Source organism: Arctopsyche grandis, chromosome 1 (genome assembly GCF_051622035.1).
Source record: "Arctopsyche grandis isolate Sample6627 chromosome 1, ASM5162203v2, whole genome shotgun sequence".
NCBI lineage: Eukaryota > Metazoa > Arthropoda > Insecta > Trichoptera > Hydropsychidae > Arctopsyche > Arctopsyche grandis.
The window spans coordinates 8267443-8294079 of record NC_135355.1 but is presented as its reverse complement, the minus strand read 5'-3'; the positions used below and the strand labels follow the sequence as shown (position 1 = coordinate 8294079).

The 26637-nt window shown below is 31.6% G+C and overlaps 1 protein-coding gene across 1 annotated transcript in view; it reads left to right on the top strand.

The window, feature by feature from the left end:
• LOC143915429 (uncharacterized) overlaps window positions 1-26637 on the top strand; it is an 82634-nt gene that overhangs the window by 8499 nt on the left and 47498 nt on the right. The window contains exon 2 of the mRNA XM_077436081.1: window positions 12456-12701. The gene's annotated coding sequence lies outside the window, so the exon portion shown is untranslated. The remainder of the gene's footprint in view (window positions 1-12455; window positions 12702-26637) is intronic.

The window sequence follows — 26637 nt, the reverse complement described above, 5'->3', positions numbered from 1 at the left end:
ATAAATTATACTAGACACACAATTATGAAATATTATTTCCAACCTATAAAGTCACGTTTATAAAAAACACCACTATTAATTACTATCAAAATGTTTCACCGGTGAACTTTTAACACACACACGACATAACATAACACGTAATATTCGAAATTACTATCGGCTCTGATATGTATGTATGTATGTATGTATGTATGTATGTGTACATGTAATCGTCTTTTTTAAAACTATTTTATCGCACAAAATCGGGTACCTAATCGAAACCAGTTTGATAAGTCCCGAGGCACATTCGCAAAGGCACATTTCTCATTTGCACCGAAAACGAGGTTATTAACAGCCAAAGGTGGCTTTTGTTAAAAAAAAATGCACACACAAACACACACCGAACTCTGACCTTCAAAGGTCAACACATTAACACACACGCAAATAAATCAATGGGGGAAAAAATCGGAAGCATCATCAAGTTGTGGGTGATCGTTCATAGTCGGCCGAATATCAAGAATTCGTACGCGGCCTTTAGAAAGTGAACGAAAAACCCATGAACGACCTTGCTGTTCACTTACCTGCGTGAAAAAATTAAATATTGTATATATGTATATACCTATATATATATATACATCTATATGTATATATATATATATATAAAATATGTGTATTATATATGTACTCATCCGTTCATACCGTACGCTCAAATCGGATGATTTGTAACGTGCAATTTTAACGGGGTAATGACGAAACGTGATGGCATTTGATACGCATCTGTGAATCTGTTACTGTAACTATGTATGTAGTTGGGATAAGTGGAATTTTATTTGGTCTTGTCAAGGATAAATCGAGTTTTAACCTTTTAGGTGCATTTAAATTGTTGCATCCCAAAACTTGTATTGAATACTTTCATCGTTGAAACTAACTTTCAATCATCAATTTCGTTTTTTCTTAGGAAATAGTCAAAGTGAAAAAGAAAATTATGTTTTAGGAACATGAAACAGCTGCTTGGTTTTATAAATTTACTGAATTTTGATTCGAAGGTTTTTGATCATTACTTAACTTCTTTACATCTACATATATAATACATAAAATATATCGAATATTGTGTTTAGTGAGCGACATAAAAACCTACACACGAAGATTTTTGAGCAAACTTCGCGCGAAAAACCTTCCTACCTGCTGAAATTCAAAGAAAACAAAAATTTTTTTTTTCATAAAATGGTTCTATGAATACTTGGTACAAAAAGACACAAATCAAATTGGTGATTAGTTTAGCGTAAACCTTCGGCGTGTTAAAATTAAATCAAAAATTTCGTCAAAAAACCGCGATTGTAACTTCTACGAAACTTTCGTATCGAAAAAAAAAATAGAGAAATTTCTTGGAGAATATGGTTTAATGAGGATACTGTGAGGAGGTTTTTGTTGTAATACGTACAATACTACTTAACTAAGCAACTGGGTGAAAACCATATTTTAATTTCAACCTATCAGATTAACCAGCTATGTACATATGTAACCAAATACATGCATAGTACTATTATTCATATTTAAAAAAAAAAAAAAAAAAAATATATATATATATATATATATATATATATATATATATATATATATATATATATATATATATATATATATTAAATATGTATATATATATGTATATATATATATATATATATATATATACATATTTAATATATATATATATATATATATATATATATATATATATATATATATATATATATATATATATATATATATATATATATCAGTGGCGTGCGGTCCATGGATGCGGTGGATGCGGCGCATCCCCTATAACTTTAAAAAGCCAAGAGTATTTTTAATAAATATTTGAATTTCGCTTCGATGTATTCTTAGTGATGTACGTGATTATGATGTAGTATATGATATATATTTCACATATCACGTGTTTTTTGTTACATGATGCATTATATAGGATCTTTTGATAATTTTTATTAAGGATTCGCATAGGCCGCATTCGCATAGGCCGGCCACAGGCGAGTGACGCTGGCGAGTAGACGCTGAGTGAAGTGCGCGCGCGTCATGGATTCGGAGTCGCGACCGATCCCATTTGCGCATGCGCACTATGAGGCTGTCTTATTCGCGCGGACGCGTTGACACTTGTTTAACCTCTACGGTGGATTCGGTTTCTCTGTTTGCTTATCTATTGAGTTTCACTTGGAAGCCGCTGTTGATCGATATTTCCGCACGCTACGCCCCAAGTTATTTATCAAAAAGCTAGCCGATTCATTTCTTTAGACGAAGTTAATCATTTATACTGTAAGTTGGTTATTTTTTACTTTTGAATTAAGTTTTCATTTAAATTAGTTTCGTCTAACTTTATTTTTAGTTTACTGTTCCACTACTTACGAGTTTTCATTATTGCCTTTAATATGGATATCGAAAATAACAATGAGAGTGGACTTGTCGTCGAGATCAATAATAATTGCAATTGTTTAATTGAAAATGTGCTGAAAAGAAGATTTGCTTCTCTCCCATTTAATGAAAAGGAGATTATTGTTAAGAGCCCCAAACCCACACCAATATTAAATATTCAGTCTAAAACAAAAACATTTAAAAGGTATTTTAACACAGAAACATACGAAAAAATTTCATGGATTTGTGGATGTGCTCACTTAACGAAATTATTCTGTTGGCCATGTATTTTATTTTCTCAAGAAGTGAATGTCTGGAGTAAATTTGGATTTTCTGACCTAAACAATTTAAGTAAATCGCGCAAGAGACATGAATGTTCTCAAGCTCACATATGTTCTGCTGCTCAATTTAAAAAATTTGGAAAGGGACCTCGTATAGAAAATTTTTTAAGTGCTCAATTTAAAGCAAATATTGAAATGCACAACAAAGAAGTTACTGCAAATAGATACATTTTGTCGAAATTAATAAGCGCGATCTGTTTTTTAGCAAAACAAGAACAACCTTTACGAGGACATTTTGAACACCAGGAATCGGAAAATAGAGGGAATTATATTGAATTGCTGTATCTGTTGAGTGAATCAGACATAAAATTGAAAACTCATTTAGATAACTCTACGGTGTTTACTGGACTATCGAACCATATACAAAATGACTTGGTATCCGCAATATCAAAAGTCTTGCTAGATGAGATTAAAACTGATATACGTGCATCAAAATTTGTTTCCATAATTGTGGACGAATCTACAGATATCAGTCGCAAAGCTCAGCTATCTACTATTTTTAGATATGTAGATGAAAACAATGAAATTCAGGAGAGATTTGTTGGATTTGTCGATGTTAGTCCCAATAGAACAGCTAATGCTCTTTTTCAGCACATACGTGAGACCTTGGAAGAATTTGGTTGTTTGGACAAATTAATTGCACAAACGTACGATGGAGCGGCTGTAATGTCCGGGGAGCATAATGGAGTGCAACGAAAAATTCGAGATATTTGTCCTAATTCTTTATTTGTCCATTGTTACGCTCACAGATTGAATTTAGTTTTGTCGCAATCTGTTAAACATATATCCGGATGCAAACGTTTTTTCAGCCGTATGTTGTCATTTTCAACTTTTTTTTGTAAGTCTTCAAGAAGAATTTCCCTTCTCGATTGTCAAATAAAAAAACGATTTCTCACTGCTGCCCCTACACGATGGAACTACAATAGCAAAATTTTAAATATGATATTAGAATATCAAACAGAATTAATGGAAATATTTAATCAAATAATTAATGACGAAGACGAATGGGATACTGATGCTGTCATAAATGCTGAAGTCCTTCATCGTTATTTAAAAGAGTTTGAATTCAATTTCAATTTGCATTTATTTTCTGAAATATTTAATTCGGCAGATTTTTTATTTGAAATTTTACAAAAAAAAACCTTTGACATATCGTATTGCGTAAGTGAAATTAAAAAATTTGTAAAATATTTAGATAACAAAAAAGACGATTTTGATTCATTGTGGAACAAAGTAATAACTAAAAATTTTAATAGAAAAAGAAAATATGCTGAATGTGAAGAAGATGTGAAAACAACGTATAAACTTCACTATTCTGAAATTTTAGAAACTCTTTCAGTAAATACAACCAATCGATTTCGAGATATCGAAAATTTAAAATTTCTCGAATTTTTTAACGTCAAAAAATTTAAAGAATATGAAAATAATTTTCCAGATTTCCTATTTAAATCACTCCACCTAACTTATGGAAAATACTTTGATTTTATGAAATTAAAAAGCGAATTAATTTACATGTACTCAACGCAAGATTTTCATTTGAAATCTATAAATGACGTAAAGGAATTAATTGTGAAAGATGATCTAATAGACGTTTTGGAACAAGTATTTAGTTTAATACAATTAATTTGTACGATACCTTCCACGAGCGCATCGGCTGAACGATCATTTTCGACTATGAAAAGAATTAAAACGTTCACCAGAAGTAGTCAAAGTGAAGAAAGACTCTCTGGTCTTGCTTTAATTGCAATCGAAAAGAAAATAATGTCAAATTTAAAAAACAATAAAAAATTCTATGATGCGGTTATCGATGAATTTTGTAAAAAGGAACGAAGAATAAAATTAAATTTTAAAAAATAAATTGGTCGGTTTTTTTTTTCAAACAAGGGACAGCATCCCTTGTTTGAAAAGTCACCGCCCGCCACTGATATATATATATATATATATATATATATATATATATATATATATATATATATATATATATATATATATATATATATATATATATATATATATATATATATATATATATATATTGTATATATATATATATATATATTGTATATATATATATACTATTTTTTTAAAAATCTTGCACTCCTGAAACCCATTTCTTTTTTAAAAAATCTCCCTATAATAATCGACGGGAAGAATTTTAATTTCAGTTCCATTAAAAGACCGAGGTTTCTGTGCTTTCTCAATCATCAAAAGTTTCATTTCACATGACAGTTATCCTTACTTTGGACGATTTATGTCCAGGAGCAGACTTTTCTCTCATTGAAGCCAGCGTTTTTGTCAGTAAGCACTTCCAGTACAGGCCTATTTCATCTGCATTATAGATTTGATCGGGTTGCAAATTTTCTCTTTGAAAATATTCTCGAAAGTCGATGCAGAATTCATCATCAATTGAAAATAATTAAATATACGTATGTTACGATAAAATCTGCTCTGAATAAAGGCACTCTTTACTACTTCGTAATAGACATTTAAAAAGGGAACGAAAAACATTTCCGTGTGATATCATTTGTTTCAAATAAAACGCGTTTTTACGGTCGCAATCAATCGGTGCGTCTCTTAATTATACAACAACAAAAAAATAATTTAAAAAAAGAATTAATATTTTTTAAGCACGGATAATCCGCATCCGGATAATCGAGAGTATGCTGTATTTCAAATACGGTGAATAAATATTAAATATTTGCTTGAGATGTTTTCTTACAAAAACACTGAAATATTAAAAACCAAACATGTAATATATCATAATACATACAAAATCAAAAAACTTCCGCTTATCAGATTTACCAATCGATGAAATTAGTTGTGTTTTTATTTTATTCGAATTAATGCAAAAAATATATTTTGATATATACATATACATATGTATGTATATATTACTTAAATTATCTCATTCAAAGCTGTAACTCAAAAAGTTGATAAATATTATTGCAGAGTAACTCAATGTCACATTTTAAATAACTTTCGTGAACTATGGATAAATAAATAAAATTCAGTTGAAAAACTGTGGGAAAAAAATTTTTTTTTTGCAGAAATGCTTTGCTACATTTTTCTTTCACAATGACTTTCATTCAAATGACAATCACTGAAAGAAAGTTTCGATCTTAGATATAACCTTGGCATTATCGACAGTCTAGCAATCGTTCAATGTTTATACAACAGTGACGTGCTCACTTCACACGAGGAGAAATCGAAAATTGTTTGCTTATGCAACGGCATTCATCGATTTTTTTTTATAAATAGGTATACCTAATAATTTTTTACCATGACAATTGATGGAATTTCCTGCATTGTTATATGCTGGTGACTGGTTTTTAGGTACGATACACCCAGAATCTAAAAAAAAAACACCGATGTATATGTAATATATGTATATAACGGGATACGTCATACATATGTAATATGTAATTCAAATCAGACACTAGGTTTTTGAATTTTTAACAGCTCATAAAGGAATTGTAGAATCTTGCGAAAATTATTTCTATGTAGATAAGTATGAGCGATTTTTTGTGCCAATTTATAAAATGTGACAAAACTGTAAACGACAAGCGAGCAAAATTTAATTCACAAAGTGCGTAAACTCTTTCAAAATCATTGTACGGAATGAAATAAAAATGTTGACAACTTGAAACAAAATTTCCATAAAAAATGCTACATATGTATATCCTACATACTATATACCAGCTACATATGTATATACCAGCAAAAATCAATGAAAAATATATAATACACAAAGAAAGTGTAACAACTGTAAGAAATTTATATCTTACAAGCTGAAAAAATTTAAAACTAAAGTATAAATTTAATAAAAAGAAGTAATAATTTTAAGAAAATTAAGTAATAATTTTAGATTTTTTAAGAAGTAATAATTTTATTATAAATTCATACGTTCAAGGAGAATCTTCCTCTTTTGAAAGAAATTCTAATTCTGCCAGTATTTTTGATTGGCAGTGATTTAAAAATTGTAAATTAAAAATTACAAAAAATTGTAAAGAGCTGATTATAAATGATAGTTTAACCAAATATACATATGTATGTGATGGTCAAGATTGAGTAATTAACACGTTGCGAGTCGCATTTCGCTCGATTGTAACGCTTTATTTTTAATTGGCGTTGCAGCCGATGAAAGTAAATTACACCGGCGATAGATATGCGTACAACAGAAATTGAAAAGACACCTAAAGCCTTTATGTATTACCATCTTACAAAATCGCATGAATCTTTCATGAGTACATTATGTGTATGTGTATGGGTATGTTAATGTGTCGTGTGTTTTTCACCTCACACGCAAAGCGTTTCGCATCTCCTTAACTTTCTCGATAGAGAATGAACGTTTGAAATATTTCATACATTAGAATAAATGGTAGACCATTCTGGCACGATATCTAGTTAGCTTGAGAGGCGTGAAAACGAGTCGAGTTGTTGCTGCGTTGAGAAAACAGAAAATTGGCATCCATACCAAGTTCGTGCCAACGCGTTAAGATGCGTTAATTTAATCCATCAAATACCAAAATGTAATATATCTGTATATACGCAAAAAAAAAACAAACATATGTAGATGAATAGTTGAAATCTGTCTATTCGATATGCAATATCATAACGTTCAAAATGTCGCAATATATGAATTAACATGAAATCTACCAAATTTATCTACAAAGTGTATATCTACAGTGTATTTATGTACATATGAACCGTTATTTTTAAAAGTAACCTAAGTCCACTTTTCTTCATTTCGAAAAACTTTAAATATATTGTTTTGCGTTCAACAATATTTAAAAATACTGGTGGCCTGTAATACATTTATTCTGTTTTTTGAGATTCAGGAAATATCAAATTAAAAGAAGTGAAGAAAAATTTTAAAATTAAGTCAAACATAAATAGTGTTTTTGGAACTGAAAATTGGCCTTTGGCCAATTTCAAATATAACGGCTCATATAGACAAGTAGTTCGTATATTAAACTTTTCGAATTTGTCAATATATTATCTATATTTATATTCTGATAAACCTAGAATGTAACTGGAAATCACATAATTTTAATATCCCAATGTCTTTGAGACAAAATGTAGTACATATTTATGTATGTATGTAGATATGCCCACACAATTGTATATGTTGCAGTTGAAGTGTATCTTCTAGTTGCAATATATTTTGACTAGTTGGAATATATCCCATGTAACCTAGTACCAACTACCGTTTTAGTTGAAGTGTATCTTCAGTTGTTATATATTTTGACTAGTTGGAACATATTCCGTCTAACCAACTTAAGTTGATTCATACGGCGAATTACGTTCCAAATGGTCAAAATATATTACAACTGAAAATACAGTTCAACTATAAGTAAGATGAAGAGCTTAAGTTTTCGTGAAAACGTCATTCAACTAGTAAATTTAGTTTAAAGTCACATTTTTGTTTTGAACACATTCTTAGAGTCATCGTATTACGGTACTCATTACCTTAATTCGTAATATCTAGCAAATATTAACGCATTGTTGAATTCTGAAGCATTCGTCAAAACATCAGAGCTGTCAAAACTCAACTGTTATATTTCAACTGGCGGACATTGTTGAAATTGACATTTTGCACTACTAGAGATATAATTTACTAATTGAATTGTATCCGAAAATAAATTACCTAAAACGCCAGTTGGAATATGTATATTACAACTGAAAATACACTTCGAATATAACATACATACATATGAGGTACCGATATATACTGAATAAAATGCATGCATGCATGCTGAGGAATTCCACACTTTTTTTCCACTCTATAATTGAACTTCAATTCCGTGCCGAATCACTAAATCGTTGAACGCAATCATTCCGATTTCGTAACCACAGAAAATGAATTGGATGCATCCATTAGTGTCGTCTATTTCGACGAGGCGAACCACTAAAATGATTTCACAACTTTTCCGTCGTTTTTTTACTGAATTTTTTTTCATTCGACTTCTTCATCATCGTCGGTAGGTAGATGCAGATCTCTAGCGAGACGGCCATGGTGGTCAATCAGTGAAAAAAATACATTTTCTGTAAAGGTAAAGGTCGCTGAAGAGTACCAAGTGGCGTACATTTGATGAAAATTCATGTTTCATCGGCAATAATTTACATACATAATCGACTGTAATAGACTGATAATGGCCATTTAACAAATAATTATGATTGACGGATATTTGACGGTTGATTGTTGACGTACCGCGTCGTGAAATTTGGCACGTTGACCCTGGCTAATTTCATCAAATATCTGCGTACAAATACCAAAATGAGGCGAATGAGGAATTGACTCTAAAAAAAATTACATTTAATTTTAATACACTTTAGCAGGTATTGTGTAAAATTTAAATTATGTTTTCATCCAAAAATTTGACCGCAAAATATCATAAATGAGTTTTATTTAAAATTCAAGTTCATTTAAAAAAATCAACATTTACAAATGAGTACTAAAAATGTATGACCAGAAATGGTATTATTTCTGTTCTGACACAAATTCAATATTGATCTAAAATCTCCATATTACCAAATTGTGTATCTATTACAAAATAATTATACAACTGGTTACCGCAAGTTCAACTTTTTTGACCAAGCAGTTGCATAGAAATAATATATCAAGTGTAAGGGTTCCAATCCCGGGATCCCGGTGTTTTCTGGTACCGTGAATCCCGGTGCTGAAACTAGTCTGAATACCGGAATTACGGTGCTGACAGAAATTTCTTTAAAAATATGTCTTTAAAACCGCAATGATATTTGAAGCATATTTTAACTGATTCGAACTCAGAATCGACCACTGATCACATCTAGAAAAAATGTATGTATGTCTATATATGTTTTTGTGTGAGTGTATTTTGGGGATTTTTTGAACAATGTTTGTCCTATCGAACTGAAACTTAGTATTGGTTACTGAAATTTTTATCGATACACCGTAATTTTAAAGTTGACCGGAAATGAATCGGACTGGAATTGAATTGGACTGGAATTTCTTACTTGTAATAGAAATTATTAATATTATACCCCAATATTTTTTCCTAAATCGAAAGTAGTACTTTTAATTTAGAGAAGGTTTTTTATGTGTTTCGAAGAAATCCTTTAATTTATTGAACTGAAATTTTACCAAGTTATGTATGTATAATAATGAAAAAAAAACTCAAGTAAAAAAAAAATGTATATAAAAAACTTTAGTAAAAAAATTCAAGTAACAAAATAAATGTATATAAAAAATAATCTACTAAAATATAAAAAATAAATGTATATAAAAAACTTTAGTAAAAAAACTATATTAAAAAAAACTCAAGTAAAATAAATGTATATAAACAAATAATGTACTAAAATATAATACATAATTAAATAAATATATAATAAATTAAATTAAATTAATTTATTAAAATAAAAAGGCAATTTAAACAATATTTCAACAACAAATGTACAAATGTGTGGGATTAAAATTTCAATCAAAATTATTTCAATGATTGGGGTTTCAATCAAAAAGATTTCAATGATTGGGGTTTCAATCAAAATTATGATCCCGGCTTAAACTAATGTAATTAAATATATTACTAAGAGGTATGGGCCGCCTTGGTATGTATGTGATGATCTAAAAGCGGTTTTTGAAATATTAAAACATGCAATTGAACTTTTTTTTCTTATACATTTGAACCCTTAAATGATCTTGGTTTTTTGCTTTTCTTAATCTGAATCAGAATCTTCGTATGATGACATTTTCATAGTGTTTTTTTTTTTTGTTATACTATATCTCTAACAATTTTATATTCCATATTCTTCGGCGAGCTTTATTGAGGATTCCATATTTTTTAACCTCTCAATTTACGTAAGATTTTTTTTATAGTGAATACAATTTTAATATAAAAAATCTAGATGGATAGATCTTCGAAGATTGATTCAAAATTAAATGGGTTCTTGAAGTGAGAGATTATCAAAAAATAAAGGGTGACCACATAAAGCAGAATTGTATATAATACTGTATATAATGCTGCTTTTCTCCAAATTAATCTAAATTAAAAACAAATGACGGTCTTACGATAGCCAAAATTTTACCGCCTAATTCATCCTATGGACCAAGGTGTCATATCATCAATGAAACGGCTTAAGGTCTGTTCATACTTAACAACACTGCACGGCTTCAGCACTGCACGACTCCGTTTCAAATATGTCATTTTATTACATTTCTATTCATATCTACTTACACGTCGCGGTCACATCACGTTTACAGCAATTTGGCCGAGTGCAAGGCAAAATCGGATTACTTATACATTAGAGGCCATGACGATACGGCGCAATATTGCTTAAGTCGTATTGTCGAGTACTTGCAATATGAATGCATACACGTGCATTCGTAGCTACGCGTCAGAATACAAGTCAGCAAAAATGTTTCGACGTTTATCGAACGAAAAATTATGTATAATCGCGCTGTTGTTGGAAGAAGAAGCTCAAGAAGGCAATAAAAAAACATGGAGGCGTTTTGATGTGCATCCCATGTTAAAAAATAGAAAAACCGAAGGAGAGTTTTGGACACTGTATAAGGAGCTTGTGGATGATGGACAAAATTTTTTTAAATATTTTTTAAATATTTGCGCCAAAACCATGTCGAAAGATTAAACAGCTGTCAACTGTCACTATCGATAATTGGTCCAAAACAGCAAAGCGGCAGACTCATGGCACGTAATTCGCGTGTATATTTCCACGATGGCCAAAAAAACGGATACGATACGTTGACGGATGTTGCTGTAAGGTATGAACAGGAAATGTCGGGTACTGCTGTAAGCCTGCCGTGGCGTAAACGTGACGGTTGGTATGAATATACCCATACAAAATGTACCAAAGAATACTTTTCGTACGACCGGATACCTGCTGAAGTCGGTACGTGCTGACTAGGTATGAACAAACCTTTAACCGTAGTGACCTTCTCAAAACTCTTGCTGAGGAAGATGATGCCTTTTTCAATTTCTCGAAAAAAATGAAAATATTGAATGTTATACACGGAATAGCAAAATCTTGGCCGAAGGAAAACCAATAACACTAGTTTAATCATGGAGAAAGATTATTTCTAAGGTGGAAATAGATTCATCGGATTCTGAAGAAATGGAGGCAAGTGATATATCGGAAATAAACAGATAAATGTAAAATTTAAAATGATTTGAAAATGTTGGATCGGGAAAACATCGAGAAGCAGTTTGATCGCGATTCGAATGATTCACGATTTCAATGCAGATATCGTTTATATTGTCACTCAAACAATAGAAACAATATAACAAATCGATATTTCGGATTATTCGTATTTTACAATTATCCGGTCATGTACTCCCCAGAATTAGACCGGATAATCGAAAGTACACTGTATATGTATATGTGTGCGTGTGTGTGGCTAGTGACACATTTATGTGTGTGTGCGCTGGTGAAATTTAAGATTTAGAGACAAACTGAATACATATGTATTATATGTATTTTAAAATTTCTGCTCGCGAGCATGTTACGAGCTTATTGCCTTCTTCATAGAAATTAATAGAATTGAAAATTCATCCACACATTTTCATTATATTTAGAAATTATTTAAAATAATACCTGATGATATCAGCTGATACATATATTTATTGAACCGATAAACGCAATTTATTTCATTTCTCAAATATATGTACGTGTGTATAGTTGTAATATTTACGAATACAAATTTATTCTCGTTAAACTTTTCATTATTGTTCACAGAGAATCAGCATGATTTGGTACGCGTGAGGTCCGCACCAAACGTCCATCCAGTTCGACGCGTAATGACTTGAAGGCACTAGTGAAAAGATGAAAGTGCGTTAAAACATTTCAAAACGACGCATCAAAGGCAAAAAGCGCGCCAACCATGATGAAATGTTTTGTTTTGAATATTTTTGAATGGCAACTTTGATTAATTACCAACGTTAATCATCCACCCGAGAAGATCTCGCTTCGAGCACTTACAAGGTGAGTCGGAATTTTTCCGAAACAGTCAAGATTCACTTGAAGGTTACGGTCCACTATTTATGCAATAACCGTAATATTATACATGAATAACCGGCAGCTCAAATTCAGCATACAACTTCTGATTTCTGATTATGTATGTATATGTAATTGGCGAGAGTTGCGTCGCTGAAATTAATCGAGTTTACTCTTCCAAGGCGCATTTGGCCGTGGGTCTTACATAACGAATTTTTCGTGACTCGATCACATAAAGCGGCGCTTGCAGTCATTATCAGTCAATTCATAATCAGTGTGCTCTCCTAATTACAAGGCGCGTGGTGTACGTACGTTAATTATTATGTGCGTGTAACACTTTTCAATCATTGCACAATATTCTGGCGAATCCTACGCGTTCGAAATGTGTTTGCAGTACAATATTATACATATGTACATACATTTGTACATAAAATATAGGGCAACCCATCAGACAAACTGCAATATCGGATGTCACACGAATAACTCTAGTAATGGATTTTTTTATTTGTATTATAGAATTTGACACATTTACTAATATCAATTAAAGATTAATATTGTGGATAAAACATATTTGCATGAAATCTTTCAATGAGTTGCCCTTGCGATTAAAAGCCACGACCATGAAACGCTCGGACACGGTAGGTCTAATATGTGAACTTTTAGATAGTTTTTCAATCTTTTTGAAGGACCAGATTTCTGCAATTTATGCAGAGAAGTGTGAAAAATTGCATGTTCGAATATATGTATGTATGTATATGTAAATGGGAAGGATTAATTCATTGTGTTATTGCAAGCGGGCCAGTTGAGTTCGATTTGATTAAAATAAACTCAAGGTTGGAGCATTTAATGGCTAGACGATTCCATATGAGTCCTCGAAACTTACACAGGGGGTTGTTAAAAGGATTGAATGAAATTTAAATATGTACAAAGCACTTGAACATTATACACAAAGTACATAGAAGGTAGCATTAATAAAATGTCCAAAATAATGTACAATATGTACATACAAACATACATATGTACATAGATATGAATGTATGTTTGTATACACATTTATATATTATGTATATATAGGTGACGAAAGTCGTTCCAGTTCTAAAATTAACTATAATATCACATTATATGTGGGAAACGGAGATCACAGTATTTAACGTCTTGTTGCTTGACAGCGGAAGACTGTGATCTCCGTTTGAGTCCATGCTTTCCTATTGTGATTTCCGTGGACAGGAGTAGATAACTAACCTTTTTTTGTACAGCAAATTTTTTTAAGCGAGAAAAAATATAAAAATATTCCCATCGTCTTAATGTTATAAATTATTGCAATAATTTAAAACAAAATAAATTTTTGATTAGGCTAACCAGCCTTTTTTTCGTTCTTTCGCACTTGTTTTGTCAGACTTTAATTGTTTGATTTTGATTTTTAAATGCTTTTTATTATTACGAAATTATGTTCACAATACATCTTATATCTATTTTAATAGCTACTGATCTACTCATCATTTTCTATTTTACAATTTAATTTAATTTGGTTAGTAATCATAGTATTATATTATTCTAAGGTTAATCTACAGCATAATAGGAAAGAGAGCTCAAAAACCTATTTACAATCCTTATAAATGTTCATAATACATCTAATACATAATATTAATTAAAGACTCTCTAAAGTCGATGACTTAAATCAGATTGTGTTTAGGTAATCTGTGTTTACACCTGAAGGGCATAGATATTTTTTTGAAATCGCCGAGACTCTTCACAAGTGTGTTAGTATGGTTATTAGTGATTCTGTTATAGAATCTACTGGTTAGTTTGTTAGTAATGTCTGTAACAAACGGAATATTATATACGGCATGCAGTTTTTTCAAGTTAGTATATATGGGTGTATTATAAATTATTTTTAGGGATTTATTTTGTATTACTTGGAGCTTGGAAAGATTAGTATTCCAGGCGTTATTCCATACAGGTGAAGCATAGGTTAATAATGGTAATATGAGCGCGCGATATAATTTTATTTTATTTTGAGTTGATAAAGAACTATGGCGATTAAATATTGGATATATTGAGGATATACCCCGCATCGCCTTGCATTTCGCTGCCTCAATGTGAGGTGCCCATCTCTAACTTTAATTGTTTGTTTAACCCTTTGGCTGCTACGAGGTTTTTCAATGTCCAAGCGAAAAATGCTAACATTTGTAATTACTTTATAAAAAAATAAATATAATATATTTTTTTACATACTTACTTCGCCGAACGCGCGTAATTTATTTAATACTTTATATACATTTTTAAGAAGCAGTTGTGGACTCGCGCTCTCTCTTTCTGTCTTGCTTTTACATGCGTGCGTGCGAAAGAGATACCTACATATATACACTAAATAAGTTTTGACGATTGTTTCCGACGCATTATTTTTTTCAATAATCTATTTTTAGACATCGATGTATTTGTCGTTGTTAAAACATGCGATACATTTGAAACAGGTAACGGTCTTTCTCTCTTTCTTTCTTGGTTTTAATTGTGTACGTGTGAGCGAGACACACAAGGATGCGAAGTTTCTAATAATCAAATAATTTTTCAACATGTATCATAAACATTTTGTATGCATTTCAGTTGCATTTGATTGATTGCACGAATTCGTGACGTCTCGTGACCTATATAATTGAAAGCGGATTTCTATTGTTTTTTGCCATTTATTTTAACTCTGCAAAATGTTATCGGACAGTGAAAGTGACAAAAGCGAAATAATAGCTCCTCGCCGAGGAACTCGACAAATCAGCAGCTCTACTGATACTGAAAATGAATTTATCGACAATAATCAATTCCCAAGTAATAACTCCTTATATGACTTTGACAACGAACCCGAAATTTACTTTGATGATGAACCCGAAATTGAAGAGCTTTTAAAAATTGATAAATATTTATAAAGCTTGATTGAAAAATAAATATAAATACGTATATAAAAAAAAATGTTTCGTGCCACTGATGCGCTGGCAAAGAAAGTATTGAAATACGACAATTAATGACGACAACAACGATCGTCGTAGCAATCTTCGCCAATTTCAAAACAACGATTTATCGTTGTTGTAGCAGTCAAAGGGTTAAACGCCAATAACTGCACCATTTTCACACTATAACTTATAAAATTTGCATTATAAGCTCTCATTATCTCTATTTTATATTTTTACTTCACTAATAGGTTATATAATAAATGATAAAAATGTTTTTATCAAATTGAAATGGCAGATAACGTGATCATTTTTTGGCCAAGACATTCTCGCGATTCTCTTTTCGATCTCATCTATGTATCTTTCTCTGTTTTCAACTTTTTGGATTATTATATACATACATATGTATATACCAGGAATGCCTAACAGGTAAACCTCCATGCCCATTTTTATAATATAAGTCGCTGAATTATGAGACACCAGAACTCGAAATTACCGAGACATCTATAAATTTAAACTTGTACATAAATCATACTCAAATAGTGGTGACATAGTAGGTAGGAAGGTTTTTAGCCAATTTAATCGAGGAAACGATCGACCTGGATAAATTGGCAAACTCTGATAGGAAACGATCGACCTGGATCACAAATATCCAAGTCTGACCAGCAGCATTACAGATATACTCAGAATAAATTATTTTGAATCGCGGTCAGCTCACTGTATCGAACCTGGCGCCTCTCTTTTGCCTAGCAAAAGCCCAACCACCGAGCCATGCTGCTGGCTCGATTTTGGACTGAAATCGTCTCTTCCGAACTGCGATATTTTACAAACCTTTAATATTTTTTTATATTGTTACAACTCGTACTCCGATTCCGACTACGCAGCCCTGCCCGAAACACATAATAACAGAAATTGTCAATATTTGAACTTCAACGCGATGAAAACATGTAGAATCTCACAAACATAAAAAAATGTGTTGCTATGACAATACACAAGCTGCGTTCAAAAAACATAATTAATAAATGATGAGCAATCGTAAGGATAACGAGGTGCTAATTTTCAACATTTCACCGATATTTCGAAACGTTTCACTGCTTCATAAGATAATTTTCAATTCCGACCATATAATGTAGTAATATCAAGTCGGATTTTCATACAAATAACGCAATTACCATAAAATATCAAAACTCATATTACACAATGTATGAATCAACTTCCTAAGTCAAAAAAAAAAGGTTAATTATTCAACGTTGCGATTCTAACGCAGATAATAATAGATAATGTGATCGTACGACGACGTCGTGGACCAGTCTGACGAGTTTTCAGCGGATACGGAGAACTCCACCAAAATGCCAAGCGACAAAAATTCACTGCTGACGTATCCGATCGACATTGTTGATTACGAACATATGTACATATATTGACGATACTGTGTGTTAGAGGTGGTGATTTTGCCCAGGAAAAGGAAGGCCGCGAGAAGGTCGACCGCGATTGCATTCAGCGAAACGGGAGAGCGAGGACCTAGAAAACCAGTTTTGTGCAATACCAATTATCGATTAATACCGGTTCACATTCACTTAAAACACCGTGAAAAAAGTAGCTTATTTGATATCCAAGAATAGCCCATTTCGGATCCGTCGCAAATGATGATGATAGCAAACGACATTCTTTAATCGATAATATTCGAACGCAACAACGAGAGTGAAAATTATTATCTTTTTTTATTATATTTTTTCAACTTTTGAAGTTATGATAGCCCAACTTCATAAATGAATATTCCCAATTAATATTACCATTCCTGTTTAATCTGTTGGTATGTGGAGTAACAAATATTTTATTTCACATACAGGCGTGGGCGGTTTTTCGGTCTCCCGAAATAATGAGATCGTTTGATGTTCAAATCTACCCAACTTTATCTTCGACAAATTCTGATCATTTGAGACGCACTTTGGTCCGATTAAGCAACTATCATATGAATCACAGTTATGAGAAAATTTGTTATAAACAATTTTTTTATAGAATTATTCTAGAATAAACTGTAATATGGACCAGTCTATTAAAACCTAAATTAACGAAATAAACATGCTTAAAATAAGCTACTACTAATGAAATAAACGTTATCTTTAATATAAAATAATATCATATTAAAATATGTATCATCATCATCATCTAAAGCCATTCACGATCCAATTCTGGATGAAGGCCTCTCCAACACGCTTCCACTCCTCTCTGTTTTGCGCAACTCTCATCCATGTCACCCCACACATTTTCCTAATGTCGTCTAGCCATCTTCCCTGCGATCTTCCTTTTACCCTTTTGCATCCTCTCGGGTACCATTCTAGCACATATGTTGTCCACCTTTCGTCCATTCTACTAGCCACGTGGCCCGACCATTACCATTTCAATCTCTTCACTACCCTTTTCATACTTCTCATCCACGTATTCCGTTTCCTGTCTTTCCTCGTTATGCCAAGCATAAGAAGTATGAACAGTGTTTCATACTTATCTAAGTGCATTGGACTTTGTGTAGAATCTTGGCGTTCAATGTCCAATTTTCGCATCCACACGTCATCACTGCCAAAACGCATTGATCGAAAATCTTTTTCTTCAGGCAGAGTGAAATTTTTGATTTAAAAACAATATTCATTCATCCAAATGCACTCCATCTTTATTTCTTCGTCTTTACTACCGGACATGTGAATTATTTGACCTAAATATAAATAACTATTGACTACTTCTACTATTTTATAATATTGAAATGCTATCGGGCATGCAATAGCAATTGAAGATTAGTTTGGTATTATCTACGCTAATTTGTAATCCTACTTTCCTACTTTCTCTGTCCAGCTATGTTAGTCTATTAAGTACATAAGTCAGCTGGATCAGGAGCAATCAAAGATGACTCAAGAAGTAACCGTTCATGTTTACTCCTGCCGTGTTCCATTCCAAGTTCCTGAAAACTTCCTCGAGTACTACATTGAATAACTTGACATTTAATAAAAATCTTTATATAAATTCAATAATAAAAATTTGAAAATATAATACCTATTTTAAAATTTGCAATTTTTTTCATAAATTTTAAAAATGAGTCGGCCAATTTATATTGAAAAACAATACCGATTTAAATAACAACTCTCTACAAAGCGATTTGGACAAAATTGACACGTGGTCAAAAACTTGGCTTCAAACTTTAAATGTTAAGAAATGCTCTGTACTACACCTAGGCAAAAATAACCCAAGTCTTTCCTACAAAACAAACAATCATTTCATCAATTGCATCCAACATCAATTAGACCTACATATGTATGTATGTAGGTATCAACTTGCGACCTAAAATGCTCTTCTCATATTAACCATACTGTCAATAATTGTTACTCATTTTTGTATGTGTAAAATTGGAAAAATTTTCTGAACTTAACTATATTATCAAAAATATACAATACTTTTATCAGACCTAAACTAGAATACGCTTTTAGCATACGTAATCCTCATTTCGAAAAATATGTTACATGTATCGAAAGGGTACAAAGGAGAATTACAAAGATTCCTTATCAACTTAAGTCACTTTCTTATAACGAAAGATTGAAAAGAATGAATCTCACTACACTGGAGACGAGAAGAATAAGAGGCCACTTAATCGAAGTCTTTAAAATACTAAATAATCATTATAAATGCCATATGTCCAATCTTTTTACATTCAACGAAAACACTCACCTCAGAAGTTACTCGCTTAGACTCCAAAAAGAAAAATCTAATAAACTGATCAGAGATTACTTCTTTTCAAACAGAGTGGTTTCAGTTTGGAATAGTCTTCCCAATGAAATTGTAATTTCTGATAACCTTATTATTTTTAAGAATGAGCTTGATGCATTTCTTAAACTTAAAAGATTTCTGTAATTTTTCTCTCCCAATTTCTTTTTTCTGTTTCTTGTTTACTTTTTTTCTCTCTTATTTTTATTGTAATATTGTCATTTTGAATGTATTTTACTTTGTTTCTCATCTAATTTACCTATATGTATAAATCAAACTCTTTGGGTCTAACGGCTTTGCCTCCTCCCCCAAGTATATTAAATAAATAAATAAATAAGAAATAATAAGCAATCACATCTCTATCCCTCTACAAAAAAAAATAATGCCGACTTACATACATATGTAGTTCAAATAAATCTATTATTTTTTTCATTTAATTCACCCGACTAGGAATATGCACTTTATTTTTAAATATTAACATAATTAAATTTGTGTTATTATAACCGAGGGCAAAAATAAAAAGTCGACGACAGTGAAAACAAAAGGCGAAAATTGTGAAAACTTCGTCGTCGCTCTAAGGTAGGTCGATTCACTTAGAATAATATTCACAAAACGAGGAAATCACGGCTCCGTCGCCGTTGCATCACAATTGTGAACGCAGATAAAATAATGTGCAACGAACGAGATGCAATGCCTCGAAATATAATAAATGTGCAACGGTAGAGATTCACACACAAACCCACTCTGCAGAATCTCTCGCGTGATTTCCAGGGGTTGGAAAAACTGAGTGCGCCAACGAGTGAAAAATTTTCGATTCGAAAAACAATCTACCTGTTTGCCTGCGTTTTCTCGTTTGAGAAAAAAATGTATAACCGATGATGGAAACTCGACAGGTATTGTAACTTTCTAACTGAGCGGGTAAAATATCTATATGTATGTTTAAAAAACTGTTGGTATCGAATTACGAGACTGTAATATGATATTTTACTATATTATATATATAAAGTTATATTATATAAGTGAAACGTTCGCCAAAATTAATATTCAATAAAATCAAAATAAACCCTCGTGAAAATACAAACCATTTGGCCAAGATTATTTTTTTCAATTGCATCGCGTGTTGACACTTGCACCTGCGAATTACATCAATTAAATTATACAATGTTTGTATTATAATTACACACATATTTAGTTCAATTCCACAATTTATAATTTGTTCATATTACACAACCTCCTATATAATATATTTGCTATTGAAAATAAAATAAAAAATATTTTTCATATTATGTATGTACATATGTATGTATGTACATATATTTAAACCGCGAGACCGTAAGTCGCATAAAAACATATTTAATTATCTCTAGACCGTATGAATGTATGTTAACTTTTTTACACTAAGACCGTGTATTGTTCAACTTTTACTTTTTTTAATAACATGTTAAGGTCGCAATCATACAATGGAATAAATTAAACAATTCCAAAAGCATAATTAACAAAATAGATAGTCAGTCAAGCAAACGTCTGTTCGTAAACATTTCATTGCACAGTTAACATATAAACTTTTTGATAATAATAATTAATAAACAATGGGCAAAGCGTGAAATTTTAATAACCTTTGGAATATTTCCCAATTAGCCGGACTGTAAGCAATCCCTGAAATACATAAACCGTATAATATTTAACGAGAAATCTCCTATTCATAATAAAATTTTTATAATCATTCAAGCGACGCGAAGTTGTAAGTGAAATCGTTTTTATTTTCTGTGTTATAATGCGCTTTCTTTTACCGCTGCAAGAAAACACACATTTTCTTTATAAAAATAAATACAATATAAAACCACCACATTGGTCAATCAATACGTTTATAGATTGGCGCAAATATTTGGCGAGAAAATTGCGATAAAATCAAACTAAACAACGACCGTTTACAAATTGAGCTGTTATTTACTGATATATGTATAATATATTAAAACTAATTTAATCAATTTATATCTGAATTTACCAACATTTATATGCATATATGTATGTAGATACTTGAATGTACATAGATCCTTCAACGCCCATCTTATTTCTTCAAATAATTCATAATTGTACAAAGATTGCACTGTTATTATTAATATTTATTTTTATTTTATTTATTTTATTTTATTTCATACCAGGAAGGCATTACAGGTAAACCCCAATGCGCCTTCCTGGCCAAATTACAAACAATACAGCATTTTTTATTATTTACATAAGTCGCTAAATTACGAGACACTGACAAACTCGACAATTAACGAGACATCTATGAATTGTACATACATTTTTATTGTAATATTTACATTAAGCATACTCAAATAGTGGTGACATAGTAGGTAGGAAGGATTTTTAGCCAATTTTTAATCGGGAATCGTTTCAACAATGAAATCAGAGAAAATTGGCAAACTCTGATAGGAAACGATCAACCAGGAGTCACAAATCCTGGTCTGACCAGCAGCATTACAGATATACTCAGAAAAATTCTTTTTCAATCGAGGTCAGCTCAAGGGATCGAACTCGGCGCCTCTCAGTGTTAAGCAGAAGCTTAACGACCGAGCCACGCTTCTGGCTAATATACATACATACATATGTATTAAGTTGAATTAATTCCCTGCGATAAATGTTTTTTGAACAATTACTATTGCAAATCAACTAAAACCAGCGTGTAGTTATCATTAACTCCTGCATATTAAATACGTATACAAATAGCTCAGAATATTGGGGAACGCTTATAAAGACACAATATTACAAACATCTGGCGTAACAAATCCCCTGTCATATATACATACATACATATAATAGCACTATTCCGTGTGGCTGTGTGTGTATCTGTGTATCTGCGATAACGCTTTCCGTAGTATAATAGTCGTTAGTAACGACTCGTTACGATTCGACATAGTACATACGTCACAGTTAAAACACTGCCAACAAAATGTACGCATATAATAACGAATCAAGAAAAAACCTGTATATTTATATACTGTTTGCTACCAATATTTTGTCTAGGAAAATAGTCTCATGAGCATTTAGCGCCATCTATTGAAAATTATTTTAATTCTTTTTTATTATTTTAATTATTATTTTAATTCTTAATTTATCTATTAGTGTTTTATATTGTTTATATCTAGATAGTTAGGTAGTTTTTACTTATTGCACCTTGAAATATTCATCATGTCTATATTATATTAATCTGTTACCGAGAGTTGGCGCGTTCTCATACTTACGCATATGCGCGCAAAGAGAGAGAGCGTCTTTTTACAAGGCTCTTATTATTATTATTGAATTCAGTGTGACAGCATGCTATGCACCTATTCACAGACACTACACAAGCGCATTTGTTCGCGTCAACCTCGGTAACAGACCTATAATAGAAATTGCTTACGTCATGCCATATAAACAATACATAACGGTAATTTGATTTAGCGAGGTTTTGAACCATTTTTACATATTAAGCAATTAAATATAAATATTAAATTAATTATATTTTAAAGATATATAAAATAAAGTAAAAATACGACCGCGATGCGAACGGAGCACATGACCGACATATTTTTTTTATTGAATAACTTTATACGCCATAACCCATACGATGATATTTCATCGGGCTTAAGTGATAGACATGACTAAAAATCTAAAGAATTGGTGTCATGTTACCATTTCAATACCGTATAACTTTATTTTAATTCCTGTATCAATTCCTTTTCCGAAACCACCCGTTGAAATACCAACGGGCACCACACTAGTATAACAATTTTCACATACACGGAAACATTTATAAGCAAACTAACGTAAATTCCCATCCTTGAAACATTTAATTTAATTAATTAATTTCACACAAAACGCAACCACACTCGTCAATATCTGTTATATTTTAATTTTTAAACGACGACACAAATTTTATCACACCACAAACCACCCACGCAAACTTGACCTATCAAATCTAATTCGCATTCGGATATAAAATTGTATAATATGAAACAAACCTACTAGTTACAACGCTACAGACACATTCCCGAAATGTTCTTGGCACAGTACATTCATACATACGAACGTATTATTCACATGCATACATATGTACGTAGTACTACATAGTACATATTATATACGTATTATGCTACGGTTCTGAGAATAGACGTAACGAGGAAATCAGTATGCGAGAGACGAGACCGCAAGTTCTGAATACCGAAACGCTCGTGTCCGGTAAGGGGACAGGAACGAATTAATTAACAAAGGCATTTGCGACAAAACACCCGACCCAAAAACGGACCCCGCTATCCAAAGAAACTCCTTCTACCGCTTCCCAAACTGCAGTCCATTGTGGCGACGGGCGTCTGGATTTTGAAGATTTGTTTAAAAAAATACATTTCCATCTGTTCGAGACTGTATTCAACTCGAGAACAATATTCATGCTAACTAATCATATCATTAAAAACCTTCTTCAAATAAGTCATTGCCGAAGTTCCTATCCATACATATTTTAATAGAAGTAAAATATTGTGGTATATGTAAAAGTGAAGCTTCAAATAATTCTATAAATAATTACAGAATACACTGAGATTAATCCATTTTCATAAAACTTTCAAAAATGGACATGTTTATTGTAATTGTTTTGACGATTTTAACAGGGCACAATACATTTATTCATAATGTGATTTTAACAATAATATTATAAAAAAAAATTCGCGTTTATTTTGCATTAAAAAATATACACATGACCTATTTTGATGCAAACTGTCATGTTCCACGTCAAAGCAAGTCATTTTTGCCTCCTTAAATCCTTTCAAATTCGTAATTTTTTGTATTCAAATTAAAGTTTTATACTCGAGGAAGCTCTCAACTACTAGATTGAAACGTGATTTTGGAAGGCATTTACATACATACATGTCAAATGGAAAATCTATTTAAACATTTAATGAAAATACGAAGTCACACTTACATAGATTGCTAAAAGAATACTTACAAATACTTTTGGGTTTCGCTTTTTTTTTTTTAATTAAGTGGTTAAAATTTTTAAATATACATATGTACATATACATACATTGTATGTACCAAATAGTATATTCTAAGCATATAAACACTTCGAAAGACTAATTAAATTTATTCCGAACGATCAATGGATAATCATCATGAAGTACCAATGAATAATAAAGTAACCTTCGTTTATCTAGTTTTATATGATCTTCATCATCATCATTTAAAGCCATTCATCTCTGTTTTAAGCAACTGTCTTCCATCTCATTAGACACATTTTTCAAATTTCATCCACACATTTCCCCTGTCGCTTTCTTGCACCCTTTTACATTCTCTCGGGTACCTGTCGAACACATCTTTCGTCCATTCTTCTAGCTTCGTGGCCCATCCACTGTAATTTCAATCTCTTCACTATATCAACTAAACTTGACATACTTCCCACCCATGTATTCCATTAATTTTATTTATTTATTTATTTTATTCTAAACAGACCATTGTGGCATAACAGGAATTACTAAAGCGCCACAATGGTCAAAAAATATAAAACAAAAAAAAAAAACAAAATAACAATTAAACATAAATTAATACATAACGAAAATAATATACTCATCAATTATACATAAAAAAAATACATTTGAACATAAACATAAATACATCCATACATAAACATAAAAAATAGCATTTAATAATAACAGATAAAGTAAAAATATCAAATTAAATATAGCATAAGGAATGCCTTGCACCTACACCCAGCTTCAATAAATATGTAAGAAATAATTACAAATACAAAACATCCCTGTAAGGCCCAAATGGAAGAGAGTTAATCAAAATTTCACTCATAAATCACAATCAATCATGAAAACAATGATGAGCGCAGACTACCAGATAAATGGGTTAGAGTAATTTCCGACAATTTACGCTCACTAAGGTGGAAAATATCACATTCAGTCTCGGCAGCAACGATTTCATTAAGAAGTCGAATAGCTCTTGGAATAGGAGCCATTCGAAAAAGGACTGTGCGGGCAGGAGGTACAGCCAGCAAAAGATGATGTCTACTACGCACATAGTGATTAGGGACATAAAGTCCCAACTGCTCCAGCAACAACGGGCATGACGTATTACCACGTAAGAGCAGGAGAACGAAACGAATTAATGAGAAGTTTCTCCGAAGTTCAAGGGAATTATACCCAAGCATACCCAAAAGGAAGGAATTTTATATATTCATTAAGTCGTTATGGTTTTTACTAGTTGGAATAAATTCCGTCAAACCCACGCAAGTTGACGAATTACATTCCAACTAGTCAAAATATATTACAACTGAAAATACAGTTCACCTATAAGTTGGTACCAGGTAAGATGGAGAGGTTAGGTTTTCGTGAAAACATCACTCGATAGTAAATTGAGTTGGAAAATCATATTTTTTTTAGAGTTATCTTAATACAGAACTCATGACCTTTATTCGTAATATCTGGCAAATATTAACGCATTATTGAATTCTAAAGCATTCGAAAAAATATCAAAGCTGTTAAAACTTAACTGTTATATTACAACTGGCGCACATTGTTGAAAGCGTATTTGCGCTTCTACATAGAGATATTATTTACTAGTTTTATTTTATTTTTATTTATTTTATTTTAATATTTGTATTCGAATATGAATGACCCAAAACGCCAGTTGGAACATATTACAACTGAAAATACACTTCGTCAGTAACATACATATACATATGTATACATATGCATGTACATACATACATAAAACGAGACTAGAAAATTTTAAATAACGTTGCTATAGAAAATTGTATAAGGAGCAGTCTTTGTGAGGCGCATCAATGAAAGGAGACCATTGTCCGTCATCTCCGCGATTATGGTCATCATCATCACCTGATTTCGGAGCGGCTCGTTTGTTCGCCATTACACAATAACACTTTGTCGGCAAAAAGCTCTCCTTTGAACCGTCATGTTTGTATATAGGGCCATTGTGCGACTTTCTTTCTAGTTCACGAAATTGAATCATCGTCCTCACACCGCGAACTACAATACGTACATAATATTTATAATACAAAGCTCAATTATTCTCTAGTATATTGCGGAGCTCTTTTATAACACCATTGATTCAATTACGATCGCCGATTATTACAAATAGTAATTATGCAACGATAAAAGTAGCCATGACTCTTTTAACGATCGCTACCTGTTCGTAAACGCATACTTTATGTGTACATATGTAATAAGAGACCGGTT